Below are 20,196 nucleotides of genomic sequence, written 5' to 3' on the forward strand. Positions count from 1 at the left end.
GGCAGGCGGAGGTTGGAGATCCGTGTCAATACGAGTAAATGAACTGAAGAACTTAAAGTATAGAAAGAACATACACACAATTATATTGCGCCAAAAGCACTGAAAGATACAGGAAGCAAGTAACCTACAAAGCATCATCCAGTCTTAAAACTTGATCTCAATTTACTGTTCCCTTTTAAATGATCACAAAGGGAAGCTACAAAGATCATAGCTGAGTTCATAATCCCCACAGACACAATCCCGTATTTGTTTAGCCTGTTTCCCAGAAACAGAAACTCCCCCCCCCATGGTGCATAAATGAGTGTAGCTCTCACTGTTGGCAGTAAGAATATGCATTCCTCTGCTCTGGTGAAGTTCAACCATTCCCACAATAAATATAAGGGTTAGGTACCTTTGGGATATATGACGATGTGAGTAAGTGATATACCAGGCAACCTGGGCTGTCTTCCTGAAGTCTTACATTGTGTGATCACCTCCAGAAATGCTCCAATGATGCCATAAAGGGAGGCCTATAAGCACAACCAAAGCAGTGGCAGAGCGTAGCAGCTCACCCTTGAAGCCCACAGCGGAAATGACCCAATCAGTATAGCCGCCCACCTCTCCACATTGTTCTTGACTCGGCCTGACCACCCCTTCTACAATGCCATCCAAGCACCCACAGCTTGTCTAAGACACATCTATTACGTATCATATGAACAAAATGTAAACAGGCTGAACCTGTTAAAGTTTTTAAAAGATTTTTAAAAAATTAAATTGGGTACACAAATAAAATGCATTTCTTGCTCAACATCTGAATATACAGCTGAATCTCCCTTGTTGACCATCCAGACACATTGACAACTTTTAGAGAGTCCCATTTTAAAAAGAAAAATGTCAATGGAAATAATGCCCACTAATTCGATCACCCAAATAAATCGACTGCTCATTTTCATCTCAATCCCAGTTTTTGATCTCTTTAAATTGATTGTTTCCCAAACTTCCCATTGTGACTCATGTTCAGATTCCTGTTATTACACAGCCATGCCAACTCAACTTATGGACTGCCTATTTGGTTCAAACAGTCCATCAATTAAATCCTCAATGACTTACAGTTTCCACTAAAAATACTTTGGGGAATTTGATTTAATTCATACTGAAACAAAACAAAATACCTTCTGACACTTCTAAATCCAAACAGTGGAAGGAAAGAAACTTATGGGGTAGAGTGAGAATGCCAAGGGGGAGTACTAGCAAAAGTCAAAGACAATTAACTAGACTTTAACTTTAATAAATAAACTGATCGCACTACACTGAAATGTAAAGCTAGTATATGTCATCCTTTTAAATAGCTGTGGCATAAAATGGATAAATGACTTGTGAGTACGGTTTAAGGAAAAATAATTGCACCCTTGATGTCTGCATGCTACAACCGCTTTTCATTTGGGGTCATGCAATCATAATATCACTGGAGTTTACTTCTTAATAACAATCACTTCTCCCCCCTCCCCTCCTACTGTCTCATTGTCTTCTACATCGTTCCCTGCACATTCTGGGTGATTTCAAGCTGCCGATTCGAATTTTAAGAATAGCTGTCATGTGAGTGGGCTCAGTAGAAATATTATCAAACGTTTCATCAATTGAAAGTATTTGTAACATTTAATGAAGCCAACCACCTAGGAAAACCTTGGAGTAAGAATTAGGTGCTCATGAAGTTTTACTTGCATAGATCTTGCTTATTCTCCCTCCCCCACAGTCAAATAGGGTGCTGATACTTGCTGTCAAGACTCACACATGAATAATGGCCACTTGCACGTGCAATTGTAGGGTACAAGGACTCAATGTCTTCAAAAAGGAAAACAAAATCAGACCTAATATACCTAAATCTGGCAGCTCCATTTTATAGATTTGTTTTTAAACTATTGCACATTTTATGTATCTCCATTATAGATTCACTCTATTTCATTTGCTTTTTTGCAAAACAGCTTGATATTGTAAGCTAATCAATGAACAACTGTAGGTGATAGGCTAAATTGCACTTGCAGCATGCTGAAAGCTTTCTTCTCTATAAGGGTTGCAGTAGGTCATCTTCGATGCTAAAGTTGAAGTCTTAATACTCTACTGATAAGAAGAACGATCAATGTGTTGCACTGATCTTTGAAGCTTAATTTCAAAGGCCACTACTCCTTAAAAAGGTGTGCATGATAGATGTAAGGGTAAAAGGGGACACTATTCTTCATTTTTAACCATTTTTTTGAAGAATATGTGACTATTAATCTTTGCCACATATGAAAAAAGATTCACCAAAGGCTGGGCAAGTCACTGTGGAAGAAAATGCAGAAGTAGCTGTGGGAAAATAGTTTCAGTATAATTGCTAGTGGTACAGAGCCAATCGAAAGGAACTGCACCTAAACAAGAACACAGAAAATAATATGCCAAAGATGAAGACCCCTGAGGTATTGCTTGTCAGATTGGGATTCTGTTACTGTGCAGTTGATATTTTGTACTTTGGCTTCCTGCTAACTTGCATTTACATGCAGAGATCTTTGAAATCAATTTTTACCAATTTCCAGATATTTTTCAGGTTGGGAATCAGTAAAAACTGATTTCCTCATAAATCTAAGGGAAAAAATGCATTGTTAACAAAAAATTCAGATCTGGAGATACGCGCACATTGCATTTGTGATGCCAGTATGTTTGTGCCACTCTGATGTCATGGATATGACACTCGTACATCTTTGGACCTGATTTTCAGCAGGAAAAGAAACAATTGGATTTTTTTAAAGGGGGCTTTGATCTTCTTTGAGTACAACTGTGGGGACTGCATTCTTTAAACTGCAGCAAATGTTAGTCTTTTATTTCTAGTTAGGTATGGAGCAAGGACAGCTATGGATTGACACGGTTACCACAGATAGTCCCAACACTGATAGTCCCCTGAAGACTGAGGTGATACACCAGGCCGCAGGAGTTACATTTTTGGGTGTTTAGTGACATCTACACTCAGGTGCCTCCTGCCTTTTATTTCCTCAAGTAGGACTTAGCGGACTGAATCAGTGAAGTTCTGTGTTCTTCTGATTTGAGCCGGAGGGTGAAAAGCTAGGCAGGGACTGGATAGGCGACGTGATTCATCTCTCCCTCAGGCAATTAACTATATCCAAAGCAAAACTAAAAATCAGGCTTTCCAACATTATCCCCCTTCTGAGTTCAAGTGCTATAATCTATACATGTCAGAAAACAGAACAACAAGCTTTTTGTTTTGGCATCATGTTTGGAATCTGGAATAATTTACGCTAGGGAGGTGCATTAGCTACTTTCTAGAAACTGTTTGACTTCATTGTATTCGACCCAAGAAGAATTTCTGTTAGCACAATCTGATTTACAGTTTGCATATCTCCAGTCTTTGACCTCCAAGTAGTGACTTTGTTACTTTTTCTCAGGCAGGTATTGTTTGATACACCTTTTTTGCAGCAGCATCAGTACCAGAATTTAGCCTTTTCCACTTTGCAATTGATAAAACAAAGCAATTGGAATCAAATTACTAAGAATGCTACAGAAGTTGCACGAGAGTCCAGGATTATAGTCCCCAATTATTCCAGCATCCACAACCAGGAACCCAGACCCATCACCAGTGACCAAAAGCTGCGGCAGCATACCCGAAGCTATATGCACCTCCCCCATATTTCACTGGCAATGCAGCTTCAAGTCCAACAATGAATGGATTCTACCTTTTAAAAAATGACTTCCGTGAATGAGCATACACTTCCTCTATTCTGCTTGAATATTGATGCGTATTGAATGAATGGATCATTACTATATTCTAACTCATTAGTCCCCTTGAGCTATGGCTGAACTACGATGTTCAGATTTTTATAATCTTATGGCCTAGAAATTCAGTAAGGCGCTGCCAGCTTTGCGGCCAGTTACCGCCCAAAGAGGGCTTCTGCGCCAATAGAGGAGGTTGCGCTGATATTGAGCTCAGCGGTAATGGCGGCGGTAGCCGGTAGCGCTGCGCCGGCACCGATGACGTCATCGGTGTGCGCAGTGCCCCGTTTCCGCCCCGATGCCGGCCCGACGCCCATATTCAGTTGCCGCCGCCTCCTCCGTGGCGGCTGCTACTAACATCCGGAGACCAGGGCCTTACTGCAGCCTTAGTGGGGCGCATAAAGGTGGAGGTGCGGCCGGCCGCTTTTTCGGCGGCCACATGCCCGCACCTCCTTCCCCGGCCTCCTCCACCACCCCCCCCCGCGGCATTGCCGGCTGCTTTCCGCGAGCCCGGCACTTCTCCGTGGTGCCGGGCTCATTTGCCGGCACAATCCAGCGGCGATCTCCCTGTTGCAGGCACCTCCACCTTAAGAGAAGGAGGAGGCCTGCAGTACCGCAGCCTGCCGCACCGCATCGGGTGTCGCAGCGGCACCTAGAGCGCTGAAATTCAGTTTCAGCGCCCCAAGCGGGGGCGGGCACACCCTGGAATAGCGCCCGGTTCCGACTTGGGGCGCAAAAACTGAATATCTGACGGTCGCAACTGGCTCCGCGCCCAGCGCTAACTTTTGGGCGCTAGCCAGCTGGCGGGGCCATAGTGAATTTCTAGGCCTATATATCTAAACTATACATCAATACTAATTAAGATGTAGTGAAGGATAGTATCTCGTTATTTATGCTTTGTTACGTTATGTTATGTTATGGAGGAGAAGCATCTGGGAAGGCGCCGAACACCTCGAGTCTCTTCGCCGGGAGCAAGCGGAAGCCAAGCGCAGGCAACGCAAGGAGCGCACGTCAACCCAAGCACCCCATCCACCCACCCCTTCAACTACCGTCTGCCCCACCTGTGACAGAGACTGTAGGTCCCGCATTGGACTCATCATTCACCTACGAACTCATTTTTAATGTGGAAGCAAGTCATCCTCGGCTCCGAGGGACTGCCTAAGAAGGAGTATGTTACAATATGTTATTTCTCAGATTAGATGATCCATTCATTCAATACACATCAATATTCAAGCAGAATTAGCCACTTGAATTACTTTCTTGCTAGACTTTCCAAGAGGGATATCACATTTAATTACTTATCTAATGTGTGGTTTAAACAGAAAATACAGCGAAGACCTATAGGATACAATTTTCTGTCTCACGAGTCAGTATCCTTCAATTCTGACCTCGAGCATCCCAGATTTTAATCGTTTCACCATTGGCGGCCGGGCCTTAAGCTGCCCAGGCCCTAAGCTCTGGAACTCCCTCCATATAACAATTCACAATTCACAATTCAAATCGCTTTATTGGCATGATAAGGTACATCTTATGTTGCCAAAGCATCAAAATACATTTATGGTTGAACACATAAACGCGGTTCTATTCATACAGTTTATAAATATACATTCGCCTTGTTTGTATATATTCTTGTCTTAGTTTACTGGTTGTCCCTCTGTTCATGGCAAGCTGTAACATAGTGTGCCGCCAGTGTTACACAGCTTCTCTCCTCCCCCAGTAGGAAAGGGAGTTTTTGGTTGTCATTCAGATTTCTGAATTCAGGGCATATTTGGGAGAATTTTTGGTAGAAATTCTCCCTGATGTCCTGATATTTTCCACAGGCTGTGAGGAAGTGCATCTCTGTCTCAACTACTCCCAGACTGCAGTGAGAGCATATCCTGTCTTCTCTTGGCAGCCTGGTTTGCCTGTGTCTGCCTTTTTCGATCGCTAGGCTATGTTCGCTAAGTCTGTACCTTGTCAAGGTTCTTCTCAGTTTGTTATCCTTTACCATGGTCAGGTAATCAGCTATGTTGTATTGTCTGTATAGGGCCAAGTAGCAATTGAGTTTGCTTTGGGTTTTTGTTGTTTCTGCCCAATATGTCAGATATTTTTCCTTTTGCTTAGTGACGATTGTGTTGGGTCGAATTCTTTGTGTTACCCTGTCACTGTCCTGGGACTGGTTATTGTTAGTATTGTTAGTAGTTACTTCACTGAGTCCCCGGACTAGTTGACTGAGGGTATTTTTCTTTATGGTCAGCTCTTGGCATTTCAGGGCGTCGTAGTGATAGCATTGGGGGTTGCTCATTTGTAGGGGATTCCAAAATTTGGTGGCTCTTTTTTGGATAGTGATTATTAATGGATATTGGCCTAGTTCCGCCCTGCATGCATTGTTTACTGTTTTCCTTTGAGTCCGGAGGATACTTTTACAGAATTCTGCATGTAGGATCTCAATTGGGTGTTTGTCCCATTTTGCAAATTCTTGTTGTGCTCTCTGCCTCTTTACCTCTCTCTCCTCCTTTAAGATGCTCCTTAAAACCTACCTTTTTGACCAAGCTTTTGCTCACCTGTCCTTATATCTCATGTGGCTCGGTGTCAAATTTTGTTTGATAATGCTCCTGTGAAGCATCTTGGGACATTTACTACATTAAAGGCGTTATATAAATGCAAGTTGTTGTTGTATCGCATTTCTCTTCTCTAATTAACTGTGAAAGCCAGATTGAAGGGACAAGGCTTGTAATGCAGGACACCAGTCAGATTGAAAAGTGTAGAAGAAACGAGATAGAACAAGCAGTGATGATTAGGTGACATCTAGCCTTTTTTTAAATTCATTCTTGGGATGTGGGCATCGCTGGCAAGGCCAGCATTTATTGACCATCCCTAGTTGCCCTTGAGAAGGTGATGGTGAGCCGCCTTCTTGAACCGCTGCAGTCCGTGTGGTGAAGGTACTCCCACAGTGCTGTTAGGTGGAGAGTTGCAGGATTTTGACCCAGCGATGAAACGGCCATTTATTCCCAAGTCAGGATAGTGTGTGACTTGGAGAGGAACTTACAGGTTCTGGTGTTCCCATGCGTCATGATTAAAAATGGCCAGAAGGAAAATGCAAGGCGCAGTCTGGCTGAGACATGTCTTTGTGCAGTTAGATTCCATCTGTTAAATGTATTAATTTTGCCTGTGCCTGTAAAGAACAGTTATATGTTGCCCATTGTATAATTGAATGATGATGATCATTAATATTTTGGTAATTCTCAAGCCAGGAAAACATTGGAGAGTTTTAATATAAAAAAATCAATTAAGAAAGTCAGAATGTTTCACAAGAAGTGCAATTTTCAAGTTTTGAGCCACAACCATAGTATTCTGAGGGAAAGGATGCAGCTTTTTAACTCTTAAGTATCAAAAGACATTTCCAACTGAAACTTTTGACCTTCTTTCACTCAGCAGGGCTTGATTACTGATGGTACTTCTGTAAGTTTTATAACATAGAATTTCAGAATTGTCCAGAAACAAAGAAAGTCTATCAATGGTATTCCCTAAACTATGCAAAGGGAGAAATGCAGGCACATGTAGAAGTAAAGAAGAAATGTGGGAAGATATAAGAAAAAGACAAAAAACTAGAAGAGAGAGTGATGATGACCACAGAGAGAAACAAAAAGGGCAAGTCTAGTAAATTTAAATAATCCAAATGTTAACAAAAATGACCTGCTTATAAATAACTAACTGTTTCTGAATACTACACAAGATTTCCTACATTTCCTTGGTAACTTTATGAGGTGCCGTCTTTTGGATGAGATGTTAAACCTGCCCTCTCAGGTGGATGTAAAAGATCCCATTGCACTACAGGAAACTTTCGATTAACCGGCCACTAAATAACCAGAAATGTCGGTTAACCGGCAAAATTCAGGAGTAGGTTCCTGAATTTTTATTACTTGCCTTGCTCCATCTGTTGCTGTGCAAGGGTGTGGCTGCAGCTGTTGCTAAGCTACAGAGACGCTTGCAACTTGTGGCCATTGTTTTGAATCTGTCAACAGGGTTTGTTGCTTTATACGGCGCTCTCAGCTCCGTATCTTTTACTATAGCGTTCAGTTATCCGGAATTTTTTATGAACCGGCACCACGTCGGTCCCGTCCGTGCCGGATAAAAGAAAGTTTCCTGTATTTTGAAGAAGAGCAGGGGAGTTCTCCCTGGTGTCCTGGCCAATATTTATCCCTCAATCAACATCACTAAAACAAAAACCCAGATTATCTGGTCATTATCACATTACTGTTTCTGGGAGCTTACTGTGTGCAAATTGGCTGCCACATTTCCTACAATACAACAGTGACGACACTTCAGAGGTGAATTAATTGACTGTAAAGTGGTTTGGGACATCTTTCTTATGTGTGTGTGTGTGTATAGAATTAAAAAAATCATACTGGAGTCACCAAGGAAACAGAAAAATGGAAACACTCTTGATCACGGGAGCAACTCCTACATATCGAAGAGATCATACCTGGTGCAACTTGCTAAATGTTCACTGTTAAGTCTGTGTGTTCTAGTTGTATTTAAGATTAATTACTGACACAGACTACAAGAATAACGTTTCAACAGGTCTTTACTAGTTGGAGGTCAGGGCTATACTAACAGCAATATCACTACACAGTACTTATATACCGGTGGTCACCACCGGTATTACGTATACAGCAGCCAGAGAAAGTAGTACATCTCTTAAGGTGGAACAGGCTTAAGTTCTCTTAAGGTGGAACAGGTTACATACACCACAATCCTCCCTTTTTAGCTTAACAGTCATATCCCCATTTAACATAACATAATAACATATATACATATATAACTTCAGGTATAAACAGTTCAAAGGTTCAGTCTCTCAGGAGGCCTTCTGATTCGGGTTGGATAACGCCTTTCAGTGGTCTCTGATTCTTGTTGCTGAGGTGACTCCTCTAGTTGGTTTCCTATGTATTGGACGTCATCATCAGGTACATTCCCTGCCGAGGTAGATGCTTCAGGTTCATTAACGTCTTCCACAGTTGTCTCTGTCGCAACCATGGGTTCGACCCTTGCTCTCGATTCTACCAGTTGATCCGCATGACGCCTTATCACAGTGTTACCAATATCTACTGTGTACATCAGAGGTCCTTGTCTGGCCCGAATTGTTCCGGACTGCCATTTTTTGTTTCCATAGCCCCTTGCCAACACTGGTTGTCCTACGTCGAAACTTCGAGTGGTCTTGTTATTAATATGCCGGAACTGTTTGTTTTCCACTTCCCTCCGCACATTTGGTTTTAACAAGTCCAACCTGGACCGCAACCTCCTGTTATAAAACATCATGGCAGGACTTTGGTTAGTTACTGCATGAGCGGCGTTTCGATATGCCATTAGGAAATTGTCCACCTTGTGTTGTAGCGGAATCTGATCATCGTTCATGGCCTTTATTGCCTTCTTGAATGTTTGGACAAATCTCTCGGCCAACCCGTTTGTCGCCGGATGATATGGGGCAGAGGTATAATGTTTCACCCCATTCTTCTTTAAGAATTTTTGGAATTCTTCCGACACGAACTGTGGTCCGTTGTCCAAACATATCTGTTCTGGCAATCCGTTCCTTGCGAATATTGTTCTTAACACCGCAATTGTCTTTTCTGAAGTAGTGGTATTCATCTTGATCACTTCTGGCCATTTGGAATGTGCGTCCACCGCAATTAGGAACATGGAGTCCATGAATGGACCAGCAAAGTCAATATGTACGCGTTGCCATGGGGCTGAAGGCCATTCCCATGGGTGTAGCGGTGCGATCGGAGGTGCATTTTGCACTTTTTGGCACCCAGCGCAGCTTTTCGTCAACTCCTCTATCTGTTGGTCAATACCCGGCCACCATACATAAGCCCTAGCAAGACTTTTCATCTTAACTCCCCCCAGATGACCTTCATGCAGTTCCTTTAGAACTCTTTCCCTTAACTTGGGAGGAATAATCACTCTTGTCCCGTACATCAAAGTACCATGGCAGACGGACAGCTGGTCTCGCCTTGCCGAGAATGCCGGTAACAGAGGATCACCATGTGTTGGCCATCCCTTCACTGTCACCTCGTAGACTCGGGACAGTGTCGGGTCGTTCCTGGTTTCTCTTTCAATACTTGCATTGGTGACTGGTAAACACTCGATGATGGTCGAATGAAATAACTCAACAGGGTCAACTTTCGTCGTCTCTTCTTCTTCAGGTAGTGGCAGGCGCGACAGCCCATCAGCATTGCCATGCTGCTTTGTACCTTTGAATTCTATTTGATATTGATGTGCCCCTAGGAAAAGGGATCATCTCTGGAGTCTCTGTGCTGTCATCACCGAAACACCCTTCTTAGGGTTAAAAATGGATACCAACGGCTGATGGTCTGTCAGAAGTGTGAATTTTTGGCCCTGCAGGTAATGATTAAACTTCTTCACTCCCCATACAAGGCTGAGAGCCTCCCTATCGATCTGCGCATAGTTGCGCTCAGCGGAGGTCAATGATCTGGATGCAAACGCGACTGGCCTTTCCGTGCCATTTGGCAACTTGTGTGAGAGTACTGCCCCAATACCATATGGAGAAGCATCACAAGCCAACCGAATAGGCAGTGTCGGGTTGAAGTGAGCCAACACTTCCTCTGAGGTGATCAATTCTTTGCTTTTGCGAAATGCCTTCTTACAGTTTTTGCTCCATTCCCATGGTACCCCCTTCTGTAAAAGAGCGTTCAGCGGGTGCAGTACCGTGGATAGATTCGGTAGAAACTTATGGTAATAGTTAATCAATCCTAGAAACGACCTCAACTGAGAGACATTATCCGGAGCGGGAGCCTTTACAACTGCCTCTATCTTGTCAGGAGACTTATGAAGCCCCTCCTGGTCAATGACATGGCCACAGTACGAGATCCGCTTCTGAAAGAACTCACATTTCTGCCGATTAACTCTAAGTCCACACTCTTTCAGTCTGTTGAGCACCAGTTCCAAGTTTGCGAGGTGTTCTTCATCACCATCTCCTGTAATCAGAATATCGTCCCGGTAACATTGTGTGCCTGGAATTCCCTGTAATACCTGCTCCATGGCCCTCTGCCAAATTGCCGGAGCTGATGCCACTCCAAAAACCAGCCTATTATACCGGTACAAACCTCTATGCGTGTTGATCGTGAGGTACTGGCGTGACTCTTCTTCAACCTCCATCTGCAAGTACGCCTGCACCAGGTCTATCTTGGTGAAGTGTTTCCCACCAGACAACGAAGCAAAAATATCCTCAATCCGCGGAAGCGGATACTGCACCGCGTGAAGCACCGGATTAACGGTGATCTTGAAATCTCCACAGATGCGAACCTTCCCTGGTTCTCCTGGCTTGTTGCTCGAAGGACGTTTCATAACGGGAACAATGGGCGTAGCCCACTCACTCCAATCTACCTTAGACAGTACACCTGAACGTTCTAGCGCTTCCAGTTCCGCTTCTACAGTAGGTCGTATTGCATAGGGTACCGGTCTGGCTTTGAAAAATTTTGGGTGTGCATGTTCATCAATCTTGATATTTGCCGTAAATCCTCTCAGTGTTCCCAGTCCCTGCTGGAACACCTCTTAGCATCATCCAATATTCTGGACAATCGTTTAGGTTTGACATCTGTTTCCCCGGAATCTACCGTTAGTGCCTTCAAGGAGTGCCAGTCCATATTCATTTTCCTAATCCACTCCCATCCCAGTAGTGGTGGACCTCCTTCAGGTAGCACATATAAGTCCATTACTTGGCTTTCTTTGCCCTTGTGGACCACTTTTACCTCTATCTTTCCGATGGGGTACACTCTTTGCCCCGTGTATGTTTTCAATATAATCTCCGTATCCCGTAGGGGAATATGTTGGAATAACCTTTTGTAATCTTTCTTATTCATGACCGTCAATGCCGATCCAGTGTCCAATTCCATCTTTACTTGGACTCCTGCTATCTGAAGAGTGACCCAAATTGTCTGGAGATCTGCATCCTTACCAACGTTGTGTACTCTTAAGCTACCCAGTTCATTACTGCTGGCATCTGAATCTGACTTCTGTTCGTTCGAACTGTTCTTTGTCACCTTGTGTACCTTTATGTATTTTCCTTGCGGTGACTTTTTGTTGCTGGTCTTCTTTCCTGACCGGCATACTTTAGCTATGTGGCCAAGCCTGCCACACGTTCTGCATTCTTGGTTTTTAAACCAACACTGATTCTGATCGTGCGTTGTCTTTCCACAACGATAACATTTTACAGTACTCAAAACCAATTGATTTGTACTGAGTTCCCGTGACCGTAGCTGCATTACTGCCGTGCCTCTTGCTGCGGCTTCGTGTGATGCTGCCATAGTGACCGCTTTCTCAAGCGTCAGCTCATTCTCCTCGAGCAGTCGCTTTTGTGTATCTTCTTTTAATAATCCACACACAAATTTATCTCTTAGCGCATCTGTTAGTCCCGTTCCAAACTGACAGCACTTTGCTAGCTTACGCAATTCCATTAAATATTCAGCATTGCGTTCATCTTTCAGCTGCTTTCTGCTGTAAAATTTAAATCGTTCCGCTAGCATCAGCGGCGTGGGGTTTAGATGATTTCTCAGGACAGTAACAATCTCCTCGAACGTCTTCTCCAGCGGTTCATCTGGTGAAAAAAGGTGTTTCAATTGCCCGTATGTCTTCGCACCCATTAAGTTTAATAAAGTTAGTGCTTTCTCATCATCTGGGATTTTATTTGCTTTACAATAATTTTGTATGCGTTCTACATACGTGGCCCAATCTTCGATGTCGCTATCAAAGGTATTAATGTTCCCATGTTTAGGCATCGTTGCAATTTTTTTAGTGATTTCCCTTTTTCCAAGATGGCGGCTTCCCGCTCTTGTCTTCATCCTCCGCCTACAAAATGGCGGTTTCCCGCGCTTGGCAGTCTTTCCCGCGCTCGCCTTCTTCACCCGCTGGCTGCAATGGCGTTTGGCGTGCCGCTCCCCTTGCCCAGCGGTTAGTAACTCCCCCGACGCTGTCTCCGCTTCACCACGGCTCCCTCGGGCATTCGCGCTTCCCCGGTGTCGCGCCTCGCAGCCCTTCTTGCAGCCCGGTTATTAGCACCGGCTGCGTTCGCCTTCACCGCGGCTCTCGCGCCTTCAGTCGCCCCAGACGCTGTGCCTTTTTTGGCCCGAATGCGGCCCGGCCCTTATCACCAGCCGCAATCGATGTCCCCGCGCTGCGCCTTTTGGCCCGAATGCGGCCCGGCCCTCATCTCCGGTCGCGATCGATCTCACCGCCCTTATTCCTCCGTCTTCCCTCCCCGTCTGTACAGCCAACGCGGCCGACTTTCTGCTCGCGTCGCTGACCGGCTTACCCACCACCGAGGTAGAAGGAAGATAGCTGACTGCCGCTGATGGAGGCTTCGAGTTCAGGATATCTTCTGCACTCCGGGTTCTCAATGCCTGCCGCGCGACGTGTCTTCCAGCAGGGTGATGAGGGTGGATGCCTCTCTTCGACGCCCGTTCTGTGGACGAAGCCGCCATGGATATAAACTGCCGCAGGGTAAGAATCGGACTCGTCGCCACTGTTAAGTCTGTGTGTTCTAGTTGTATTTAAGATTAATTACTGACACAGACTACAAGAATAACGTTTCAACAGGTCTTTACTAGTTGGAGGTCAGGGCTATACTAACAGCAATATCACTACACAGTACTTATATACCGGCCGGTATTACGTATACAGCAGCCAGAGAAAGTAGTACATCTCTTAAGGTGGAACAGGCTTAAGTTCTCTTAAGGTGGAACAGGTTACATACACCACATTCACTATTTTATGCAATGCCGTTTCCAGAACATGCTAACTATCTACATTCTTTCTCTATATGGGGGAAATTTTCCATCACAAGACTCTCACACCAAATTCCTGTCAACATTAAGGCAGACATTAACTTCACTTGTGATTGCCAAATAGCAAGTACATGCTGCTGGTCGGGACCATCACCTATAACAGGAAATTGTGGACACGCTGCCTGCAATTTTATGTCTTCTGGAAGCAGTGGACAGAAAATATGCATGTTCAGCAGACAAGGCTCTCACTGGCATCATGTACTGGGCAATTTGGCCCTGATATGCTATCAACAACAAGAAGTTGCATTTATATAGCGCCTTTAACGTAGTGAAATGTCCTAAGGCACTTCACAGAAGCGTTGTCAAACAAAATTTGACATCGAGCCACATAAGCAGATATTAGGACAGGTGACCAAAAGCTTGGTCAAAGAGGTAGGTTTTAAGGAGCATCTTAAAAGAGGAGAGAAGGAAGAGAGAGAGGTGGAGAGGCTTAGGGAGGTAATTCCAGAGCCGCCAATGGTGGAGCAATGAAAATCGGGTATGCGACTCGGGTGGAGGGCTGGATGAGGTTACAGAGATCGGGAGGGATTTGAAAACAAGGCTGAATATTTTAAAATCGACCAGGTGCCAATGTGGGTCAGTGAGCACAGGAGTGATGGGTGAATGGGACTTGGTGCGAGTTAGGATAGGGGCAGCATTGTTTTGGATCAGGTTAACTTTACAGAGGGTGGAAGATGGGAGGCCGGCCAGGAGAGCATTGGAATAGTTGAGCTTAGAGGTAACAAGGGCATGGATGTCTTTTAAATACATTTTGTGGGATAAAAAGCTGAACTGTAAAAAGGAAACTGAAAATTTAATGAAGCTTTGATGTAGGTAATATCACATTATTAACTGGGAGATAACATCCTCCCTCACATACATTGTTCACATCAAGGGAGACCCTTGGGAGGAATTTTAACCCAAAAAAGGGGGTGGGTTTGGGTCGGGTGGGAAGTTAAAGTGTTAAAAGTCTGAATCCCGACCCCAACCCACCCACTTCTGGTTTTAACAGAGGCAGGACAGGTGGGAAGGGGGCGGGCCGCCAATTTAAATATTATAATGAGGCTGCCGTGCCTCAGATTTAATCTCCGTTTTATATTTAACTGTAGCTGGTCGGGTTTTGCAGGCCTCGGGAAGCTTGCCAGCTAAGTAAGGAGAGGACTGCTGGATCCAGGAAGTAAGTGCCTTTACACTTACCTCCTGAATCCAGCGTCCCTGCCAAACCCACCCCCCCACAATCGGAGACTCTCTCACGTGGCCTCCGAGCCCCTTCCCCATGAGGCCTCCCCAAACCCCATGTTCCTCTGGACCCCCGATAATCAGCCAGACTCTTAATCTGGCTGGCTGCGGGTGGAAAACAGAGGTTTCCAATGCGGCAAGGCCTGCGGGAAACCTGTTCTCCCGGATTTCCCGACCGCTTCCAAGCCTCCCCCACCCCGCTCCCCGATTAAAATTCAGGCCTTGGTGTGAGTAATGGATTTGCATATAATGTATACTGTAATTAATTATGTCAATATTTTTCTTCGACATCCACCTGTATGCTATAGTTTTACAAAAAGATTGAACACCTTGAAAAGAGGCTCTCCTGATGGTTCAATAAGTTTGTCCAGTTAATAGCTGATCCATTCAGATCAGAAGGATCTCAGGTTCCAGTCTGTGCAGAACCAGGTGGGCAACAGTAGGGGATACTACAATTGGCCTCAGTGCCCCTTGGCTAGGGTGGGGCCAGTGTTTCCTGATTGGATCCAATGAGATTTGGATATAGACCTAGAGAGAGTGATGTTGAAATGTGCAGATGGTACCAAATCAGAAAGTATTATTAATTTTTAGAAGACCGCAGGAAGCTATGAAGGGATATAGATTAGATGGGGGAATAGGCTAAAATGTGGGAGATGGAGTTCAACGTCAGTGTGATAGATAGATTTTGGTTTAAAAAAAGCAGTAATTTTATTCTGAATTAAGATAGGCTTGGAGCAGTGAAAGAGTAGAGGAATTTGGGGGGACAGGTTCACAGGGTATTAAAGGCAACACCTCAGGTTGATATGGGTGTAAACCAAGCCAATGGAATTCTAGGTTTTATCACAAGAGGTCTAGAATGTAAAAGTGAAGAGGTAATGATGAGCAATGTTCCCTTTAAGCGACTTGGCTGCGTGGCGCTCTGAAGGTCCTGCACAGCAGGCTTGCCAGCTTCTAAATAGAAGAACCGCACATGTGAGCTATTTTGAATGGGCCATGCAGCCCATTAAAGGGGCTACACAGCCCCCCCAAAAATTACAGAGAATAGTAATGATGGGCCTGTATAAAACCTTAATAAGACCTCAGTTAGAGTACTGTGTGCAGTCTTGGGCTCCAAGCTATAGGAAGGATATTGAGGCTTGAGAGAGGGTACAACACAGATTCACTAGGATGCTGCCTGGTATGAGGACATACAAATATGAAGACTTGAAAAATTGGGACATTTTTCCTTAGAACAATGCAGATTATGGGGTGATATAATAGCAACATTGATAATTGGGACAGGGTAGATAGAAGCAAATTGTTTCCATTAGTTGAGGTGCCATCGGAAGAAGTTTAAATGATTTAACAGAGAACAAGAGAAGCTTCTTTAAACAGAAAGTTGTGAGGCTGGGAAATTCACTTCCAGGGATAATGTTTGAAGCCGAAACAAGGTCAACATTCAGGATTAGACTGAATAGATGGATGAAGCAAAAGGAAAAATAGGGATATGGGAACAGGGCAGGTAAATGTGAATAGGAATATTTGCTCGCGTGGAGAGTAAATACCAACACGGACCGACTGGGCTGAATGGCCTGTTTCCATGTTGTAACTTCTATGTATTTCTATTAGTCCTGCTGGAAGTACACATGTGTAGATGTTGTGGGAGGACAGGATTCGGTTTGGCTGCGATGTGCACCATGGCCAAATAATCCGTCAACACCCACTGTGAAGGCTTTCACATGAATGGCAGCTACTTGAGCAAAGGATGACTGGCACCGGTGAAATCAACCTCCAAGAAGGAGTTAACACTTTCAGGGAGAGGAGGGGAGAAAATTGGCAAAGAATATTGGCAAGAGAAACAAAAACTTGAAAGGGAATCAAGTCAAGGGCTCTTACATAAGAACATAAGAAATAGGAGCAGGAGTAGGCCAATCGGCCCCTCGAGCCTGCTCCACCATTCAATAAGATCATGGCTGATCTGACCCTAACCTCAAATCTTCTATCACTCTGCATCCACCCGAACCCATGTGATCTCCCGGGAGAGGCGAAAAACCAGATAAAGACCCAATGGCCAATTTGGGAGAAAAAAATCTGGGAAATTCCTCTCCGACCCATCTAGGCGATTGAAATTCTTCCAGGAGATCACTCTGTCCCTATATTTGTTACAGTACTTACCTTCTGTAAAGGTGATCTCCACCCCAGCCAGGAACAGGAATAAAACCATCTCCTGAAATCTAACAGAATTAGAACACAGTAGGAGCAGAACAAGGCTACACGGCCCCTGGGCCCGCTCCACTACCCACAGGGCCATGACCATTCCGAACCCAGACTCATGTCCAATTTCCTGCCCGCTCCCCGTAACCCTTTATTCCCTTCTAGGAAACTATCTATTTCTGTTTTAAATTTATTTAATGATGTAGCTTCCACAGCTTTCTGGGGCAGCAAATTCCACAAACCTACCACCCTCTGAGTGAAGAAGTTTCTCCTCATCTCAGTTTTGAATGAGCAGCCCCTTATTTTAAGATTATGCCCCCTAGTTCTAGTTTCACCCATCATTGGGAACATCCTCACCGCATCCACCCGATCAAGCCCCTTCACAATCTTATATGTTTCAATAAGATCGCCTCTCATTCTTCTGAACTCCAATGAGTAGAGTCCCAATCTACTCAACCTCTCCTCATATGACCACCCCCTCATCCCCGGGATTAACCGAGTGAACCTTCTTTGTACTGACTCGAGAGCAAGTATGTCTTTTCTTAAGTATGGACACCAAAACTGTATGCAGTATTCCAGGTGTGGCCTCACCAATACCTTGTACAACTGCAGCAATACCTCCCTGCTTTTATATTCCAACCCCCTAGCAATAAAAGCCAACATTCCATTGGCCTTCTTGATCACTTGCTGCACCTGCATACTAACTTTTTGAGTTTCGTGCACCAGGACCCCCAGATCCCTTTGTACTACAGTACTTTCCAGTTTCTTGCCATTAAGATAATAACTTGCTCTATGATTTTTCCTGCCAAAGTGCATAACCTCACACTTTCCAGTATTGTATTCCATCTGCCAAATCTCTGCCCACTTACTTAGCCTGTCTATGTCCCTTTGCAGGTTTTTTATGTCCTCCTCACTCACTACTTTCCGTCCCATCTTTGTATCATCTGCAAACTTTGATATGTTACACTCGGTCCCCTCCTCCAAATCGTTAATGTAGATTGTAAAGAGTTGGGGACCCAGCACTGACCCCTGCGGAACACCACTAGTTACTGGTTGCCAATCTGAGAACGAACCATTTATCCCAACTCTCTGCTTTCTGTTAGAGAGCCAATCCTCCACCCATGCCAGAATATTACCCCCAATCCCGTGATTTTTTATCTTGAGCAATAATCTTTTGTGTGGCACCTTGTCAAATGCCTTTTGGAAGTCTAAATACACTACGTCCACTGGTTCCCCTTTATCCACCCTGTATGTTACAAAACAAGTAGAAATCACGTGGTTTGACATTTTTTAAAACATTTTTTATTCACTCTGTAAAACAGTAATTGCAGCAATTTAGACTAAGTCAGTATACATTAGTTATTTCTCATCTCCCCTTCCCCCACAAAGCAGAGTCATGTAGTTATTTCTTATCGCCCCTTTCCCCACAAAACAAAGTCATGTTTACTCATACCATGGTCGTATTGTATTAATTACTTGAAAAGTACACATGGAAGGCATCTGCGTCATAGGCATCATTTAACTGTCAACCTTGTCTTTGCTACCTTCAGTTCTTCTACAAATTACTTCTCCAGAAACCTAATCTAATTTTTTTTCATTAACCTTATGTTTTCTGTGCTTATTCGATTATGCTGGTGAAGCGAAGAAATACATTTGTAGGCAGACTGAGATCTCTTTGTATGCTATCTGCTGCGACATTTAGAAAAATCTTGCCTACAAATTGAACTGGTCTGTCTAGAATTCGGTAGTTACAATAAATCAGAATTTTGAGCCCTGGAATGCACAATTACCTTTGTATCTGTCTCTACACGTACATTACAAACAAGTAAAACAAAAAACATGGGGCATGGTAAACATTTGCATTTATCAGAAAATCGGCTGGAGTTTGATTCAACATGTATCTGTGGGTTCAACTGTACCAGACTGTACAATTAAAGAATGTCACTTTAAAAAAAAATCTCAACAAAACTATTATAATTGATAATGTTTTAACTGCTTAAATAGACATGGACAATTTTACTGGTCAACACTTATGGCTTTAGTTTTAGTTCCCTAATATTCCAGTTACACTGCAGGTTCTGTTTGAGAGTGGTAACCGTTTTTAGAAAGGTACAAACAGCCAGCAATTTGTTATATTTCTTTCTTAGCACTACTCTTAAATTGAGTAAAAGCAAAGCCCTCGACCTGTATACTTAAATGCCATGGCAAACTCTACCAACTGTTATCCAACTGTTGATGATTTTATTTAATATCAGTAATAGACTGTCTGTTGCTCCGGTTTTGGCATTACAAACATAAGGATTGGTTTCGCACTGTTTGCAGTTACCCTGTAGCTAACTAAAAGTGGTTTGAGACAACCTACTCCAGTTGGTCTCACAACCAAAGCCAAATTTGAAACTCATGTCAACTTGATGCAGTAACACTGAACGCTTTGCATCACTATTAAAACAAAATCACCTCACAACAACGCAAAATGTGCAGTATAACTGTTCTATAAGACTTACTTTTCTGTATCATCTGTCGAGCAACTGAAGATCATAGACTAAGTGTAAGTCTACTTCAATACAGTTCAAAGATTTTCAGATCTTACCTTTATCTTCAATCAACCAACAGTCAAGGGCTTTTCTCTGAAAGAAATGTTCCTGCAGGTCTGAAGCTGTTGTTTTAATGTATTGTTATGCTCCACCTTATGGGAGTGTTTTATGTGGAGTAAGTAAATGACTCACAGGGTTTGCATAATTACATTCTCCAAGGTTTTTTTTAATGCAAATTGATGTTAAATTGTCAACTGGAAGACAGAAAAGTGCTATGAGGAGATAGCCATTTATTTAACAACCCATGTCATGACAATTTGACTGCAGTTACACTGAACGCTTTGCATCACTATGAAAACAAAATCACTTCACAGCAACGTGAAATGTGCAGTATAACTGTTCTATAAGTCTGTCTTACTTTTCTGTATGATCTGTCGAGCAATAGGAGTGCTGACGGTCACAGGCTAACATCGTTGTATAAGTTAACTTTAACACAAACAGTTCAAAGATTTTCAGGTCTTACCTTTATCTTCAATCAACCAACAGTCAAGGGCTTTTCTCTGAAAGAAATGTTCCTGCAGGTCTGAGGCTGTTGCTTTAATATATTGTCATGCTCCACCTTATGGGAGTGTTTTATTTGGAGTAAGTAAATGACACACAAAGGTTTGCATAAC

At 43.6% G+C, this 20,196-nt stretch overlaps 1 protein-coding gene across 1 annotated transcript in view; it reads right to left on the bottom strand.

The window, feature by feature from the left end:
* The window catches only part of hyal6 (hyaluronoglucosaminidase 6), a 50,372-nt gene extending 30,633 nt beyond the window's left edge, over positions 1-19,739 (bottom strand). Inside the window, exon 1 of the mRNA XM_086008760.1 lies at positions 19,579-19,739. The gene's annotated coding sequence lies outside the window, so the exon portion shown is untranslated. The remainder of the gene's footprint in view (positions 1-19,578) is intronic.
* Between the last annotated feature and the right edge of the window lie 457 nt (positions 19,740-20,196).

The sequence above is a fragment of the Somniosus microcephalus genome, chromosome 16 (assembly GCF_052327205.1).
Source record: "Somniosus microcephalus isolate GS21.2 chromosome 16, FLI_Smic_1.0, whole genome shotgun sequence".
NCBI lineage: Eukaryota > Metazoa > Chordata > Chondrichthyes > Squaliformes > Somniosidae > Somniosus > Somniosus microcephalus.